The sequence below is a fragment of the Aedes aegypti genome, chromosome 3 (assembly GCF_002204515.2).
Source record: "Aedes aegypti strain LVP_AGWG chromosome 3, AaegL5.0 Primary Assembly, whole genome shotgun sequence".
Taxonomy (NCBI): Eukaryota; Metazoa; Arthropoda; class Insecta; order Diptera; family Culicidae; genus Aedes; species Aedes aegypti.
The window spans coordinates 44,273,706-44,279,858 of record NC_035109.1 but is presented as its reverse complement, the minus strand read 5'-3'; positions in this window follow the sequence as shown (position 1 = coordinate 44,279,858).

Sequence of the window (6,153 nt, the reverse complement as noted above, 5' to 3'; positions counted from 1 at the left end):
CAAGCGCATTTATTACCTGTAATTTTGCGAATAATCATTTTTACTTTTCCAAGTTAAGCCATAAAACTGGTTCTGGACTTAGGTTGGCGGCTATTCAATTTTACTCTCATTTGACAGCCACCCTTCAACCTTGAAGTTCAGTTCATGGATGGATAAGTTAATTTTTCGGTTTTTTCGTTCTTCACTCCCTTCAAAAGATCATGTTTTTCATTTGACGGCTAGAAATCATGTGTTTTCTTCTTTTAGCCTTCAATAAATGGTGTCAAGGTTCATCTAAAAATGTAAGGAGCATTGCATCCGAAATAAGCGATTGCTGCTTGACTCGATAGTCAGTAACCATTGTTTTGATCCAGGCAGACCAATTTCTTATTGGTTGTTTCCTTGATGTTTCGCACATAAAAGCAATTCGCAGCTAATAAGTTTTTTTTTTTGCGAAAATATCTTTTTTAGTTGATCATTGTTTTCGAAGATGCTAAAGTTTTCATCACTGGATTTCAATGTAGGCGATTATATGACTTTCACCATCATGAGAATGACTTCCGAGCTAAGAAGGATTTAGGCGAATATGATTCTTTGGGTTTTGTCAGTGGACTGATATATAGGTGAATAAAAGTGTGCCCAGTAGTGCCATTTAGGTGATTTCCGAAGTAATAAGTAACTAGGTGAATAGGTCTCATTTAGTTCTTCAACTTTGTCAAAGACACTAACTTTGTATCCAATCACTGGATTGAGATATAAGCAAATAATATGTTTGTCTACTAGCGCCACCTTGGGAGAGTTTTTCAAACTACTATGTTTCTGGGCGAATAGATCCCATTTAGTTGAAGACTTTTGTCGAAGACAACAATTTTGAATCTCATCGGTGGACTAAGATATTTAAAAATATTTGACCACTAGCGCCACCTTGTGAGTGTTTCCCGACCTAATTAGGCGAGTAGGATTCATTTAGTTGTTCATCATTGACCAAGATACAAACTTTGTATCTATTCAGGTGTCTGAGATATTAGCAAAATAAAATCTCTGCTCACTAGCGCCATCTAGTGAATGTTTTCCGAACTAATAAGTATTTGGGTGACTAGATCTCATTCAGTTAAACACATTTGTCGAAGACACCAACGTTGTATCTCATCTCTGAACATATATATATAAACAATCAAAATGTTCGACCATTAGCACCATCTTTTGAGTGTTTTCCGAACCAATAAGGTTTTAGGCGAATAGGTTTCATTTAGTTGATCAACGTTATCGACGACACCAATTTTGTATCTTATAACTGGACTAAGATTTAAGAAAATAAAGTTTTGGCTCACTAGCGCCATCTTGGAAGCGTTTTCCGTATTTATAAAATTCTATGCAAGGAGGTATTATTTAGTTTTTCAACTTTGTCAAAGACACCAATTTTGTATATCATCTCTGGACTAAGATATAAGCAAATAAAGTTTTGGCTCACTAGTCCCATCTTGGGAGCGTTTTCCGAATTTATAAGGTTCTATGCGAATAGATATTATTGAATTTTTCAACTTTGTCGAAGACACCATTTTTGTATCTCATAAGTGGACTAAGATATGAGCAAATAAAGTTTTGGCTAACTTGCGCCATCTTGGGAGTGTTTTCCGAATTTATAAGGATCTAAGCAAACAGGTATTATTTAGTTGTTCAACTTTGCCGAAGAAACCAATTTTGTATCTCATCGCTGGACTGAGGTATAAACGAAGAAAATATTTGTACGTCGGAAAGTTGTTTTATATGTTGCTTATATATGCAGCATTTGTTGGCGTCTGTGCGCCACCTGTTGAGTTAATTCTGAATTAGAGAAGTTACCAAGTGAAAGTCAGCTTTGCAGAAGAAAATTTTCTCGTAAACCTCTTTATTTCCAAGATATTTGCACTACAAATACTGTCCTATTTATAAGACGCTGGGCGTTCGGGGCTTCTGTCCTATTTTTAGGACGCTGGGCGGATATGGGTTAAAGCCATGAGAAGATATCAGAGAGCGAGACACGAGGACGTCCGAGAAGAGCGGAGAATTGTATTCCAGCAAGCCAGAACGGCTTTCAAACGTGAGATTAAGCTGAGCAAGTCTAACTGCTTCAAAGAGCTGTGCCGAGCAGCTGATGCTAACCCACTTCCAAACTTGTACTGAGGTATGAAGCCGACGCCGGCCCGAAGGAGTTAAGAGTAACGGCTGGAGTCCCACGCTGTGGAATACGATGTACGAAGGGGTCCTATCGCTGGAGCTACCCAAGAGATGGAGGGAGTCAAGCTGAAGATAGCCCACCACAAAACGGAAGCGCAACTAGTAGCAAACTGCGAAGCAGTTGCAGCAGTTGCATGCACGGTGTCGGGGCATGGCATAGCATCCCAGCGAAAGCTGAAACACCTTGGCGTAATGTTAGACGATCGGCTGAACTTCAGCAGTCACGTCAATTGCATGCATGCATGCATGCGAGAAGGCGGGGAAGGCGAGCAATGCACTCACAAGATTTATGCCCATCATAGGTGGTCCTAGAAGTAGTAAGAGGCGTCTTCTGGCTGTCGTATCAACATCGCTACAGACCAAGTGGAATTGGGATAAGTTAAACGGCACATTCCAACTCATCACCATGCGGGTGGTAAGCTCGTATAGGACTATGTCGTCGGAGGCGGCATGCGTAATCGCTGGGATGATCCCGATCTGCATCATCCTTTCCGAAGACATCGATTGCTATCAGCGAAAAGAAATCAGGCAGGCGAGGAAGTAGGCAAGAATTCGTTCTCTGGTTAAGTGGAAGCAAGAATGAGATGCCTCGGAAAAGGTAAGGTGTACACAGGCTCATTCCGAATCTATTGGCCTGGGTGAACAGGGACCACGTAGAAGTGAATTTCCACCTGACACAGTTCTTGTCAGGTCACGGTTGCTTCAAGCAGTATCTGCATCGATTCGGCCATGCGTCATCACCATTCTGTCCTGAGTGTATGGAGATTGAAGAAACACCATAACATGTTGACTTCGACTGCCCGAGGTTCAACATAGAACGAAACACGGTGGCGGCTGCTTTTGATGAGTACTTCAGCGTAAAAGGTGTAGTACACGGCATGATAAGCGATCCCGATCTTTGGAATACGATGACCAACATGGTGGTGCAAATAATGTCAGGTTTACAGCGCAACTGGCGAGCAGAGCAGCGGAACGAGGTCATCGGGGCACTGATGAACCGGAACCTCCCATCGGAATTGTCGGAACCACTTCGGCACTCGACAAGTCAGTCTGTTGATAAAAGCAGACATCATGTATACGCGCTTCACATCAAGAGCTTGAGATCAGCTTGCCATGAGCGCACAAAAATAACCGCGCGCTTGAGCACGTGCTATGGTGAGACACATTTGTTCAGATCTCATGTAGCAATGTACTAGCTCAAACGATCACATCTGCACTGGCTAATGCGTCGTCTCATGTGAAAATCTCAATGTGACAGTGCATTTCAGACTCGCAGGCGAAGGATTCAAAGGCAATGAAAAGGGATTAAATTATGGATTGAACTGCCTGTAAGCAGTTAGAAGGACTGACGCGGTCCAACGCGGTTGAGTTTCTAGCATTTGAATTGAAAAACTTGTGCTGACCACCGAAAAAGCATAGGCATAGACCGAAGCCGTATGCTTCCGTAGGGTTATTGTACTAGGCAAACATAACTGCATAAAAGTACCGTTTTGATTCATATTACGGACACTTAAGGCCTCAGTGAAGTATAACTCACAAAAAAGCATGTAAAATAAATCACTTTTATGAGTCCTCCACGTTATCGAACCTTCAAACCCCTTAACTTTCGAATGGTAAGTGAAGATTTCGATTCCGAAACATGAATAATTTTAAATGAATAGAATTGTGTGGACTTTACATGATTCTTATCCCGGACGCTTCTTCACTTTTGCCTCATATTTCGGACACTTCGATTCGAATTCCGGACAGGTCAAACAAATCATAAATAGAACAGTCAAATCATCAGATGAAATCGTTAAACCGCTAGAGAGATGCCTAATGAATTTGGGCGTTTTAAATTTTCATACATATCAATGGAAAATGCTTATTAAAACGAGCCTTGAAAGTGAGAACTTTTGAACGGCAAAAATTGAAACATTTCGTGTGAAATGTTTCCCATACAAAGTCGAGTGTCCGGAATTTGAAGCTGTCCGTAATATGAATCATAACGGTACTCCTAGTAAGCGCATGTGACGAGCCTCACGAGATGTCTCATGAGACTCGCTCACTAGGATATATTTTGTACGTTACTACATCTCGTGTCTCACATAATCTGTGAGCTGCAATATGGAATATCGCATGGCACACTAGCTCATTTAGGTATACATGAGAAATACGACACTCTGGATAAAAGGAGACCATCTGGCGCGTTTGGAGTAAGCTAGAGTGAGGTTATTATTAAGGCGAAGTAGGCCGTCATTGTAATTTGTACGGATCGTTGATGATTGTTGCTAATTCATCTCACGATTTCGACTCAAAGAAAATCAGTTGGTTTTGCACTGACACAGATGAAAAAGTATCAGCTTACTTTATGCTTGTTAGCGCGTACACCGATTCTTTTTTAAGTCAATATAAACTATCAAGACTGAGTTTTATCACTTTGAAATGCAAGCTGAAAAGTCATCATTGTTGCCAAAACGAATGACGGGCTACTTAGCCTTAAAATGCAATGGTATTTGCATACCTCCATGTAATTGGTCCTTTTGAAAACAATCTATTGTCAGAAAATGAAAACTTTAAAGATCATTTTGGAAAGTTCTGCATTCATGCTTCAACTTTGCCAAATACAGTGGGATTCTGTTTTTGGCAACAAAGTCGAAATTTTCTGTTGCCAAAAACGGAACCTTGCCAAAATCGGAACCCATATTTTAAATTTCATTTTTCATCTATTGGATTTGAAAACATCATTGAAATATTATTACATCATCCTGATGGCCCATATAGCATCGAGACTTCAGAACGGTTCAGTTCACTTCGAAGCAGTTCGTAGGCTTGTATTACGAATCCATAGCCCCGTAATGGTCATTCTGGCAAACGTCCTGCATACATTTTATCGCACAACGTCTTCAATGATTTTTTAGAAGCTTGTTATATTCTTTTTGTATGAGTTGGCCATGTAAATCATTAATCGCATAAGTGACCTTTTTTCAAAACTGGGCATTTTATTGAAACTGTGGAATAATACGAAAAAAAAAAATATTACTGTATTCTTACAAAGACGTTATTACAAAACAAAAGCGCATGGTGTTACAAAACAACATGAGTTTTTTTTTTTTAATTTATTGAACATGAAAAATCAGTTTAACTTCTAGGATTCAGCATAATATTTGACCATAATTCAGTAGGTTAAAATTTGCTCCTTTAGTTAATGTTTCTGATAAAGTAAAGCATTTCATAATAAATTATGGATTGCAGTCAAAAAAAAAGCAAACATAAACAACTACATCTCATGATCGACGACTCGTGACTTTGTAGAACACACAAACAAGCTTCTTATAATTTTTAGTTGAAATGAGTTTCAATTGAGCTTGATATGTGTTTTACGTTGTGCTACTTTTCCCCGAATAGCCCAGTTCCCAGAAAAGTTTTTAGTATTCATAATTGTCACTAATTGTTGCATTTTAATGTGAGGGACAAACCGGTCATCGGATATACACGCTTTTATATTTGATTGGCGATTCTTTCGAGTTTTACTGTCCTCAGCGTTTTTGGCAATATGTGTTTAGTCTAGAACGATCAAATATCTCCTTCTTTTGATTGTTTATCGGTCTGTCTAGTTCAGCACCCTGACACTAAAAAATATTCTGTACCTCTGTGAACTGCATCACTTTTAGGGGAAATGACATTAGGAGAAAAGTAGCACAATCATGTTGTACACCTACCTTATTAAATCAACGTAAATCTACAGGATCCTGCAATGAAACTTCAAGAGCCTGATAGAAATCATCAGTTGCTCGTAAGGAATCTACAGAAAAACGCTAGGAATCTGAAGCATCTTTCTTGGAATTCCCTGGATCTCGCTAAGGATATTGATAGAAATTAACATCTTGGGACTCCGCTGCGACATTGCTGAAAACTCTCAAACCACCGATGAAAATTTTCAAAAGTTTATTATTCTTAGGCTACTCTTGGTACTCC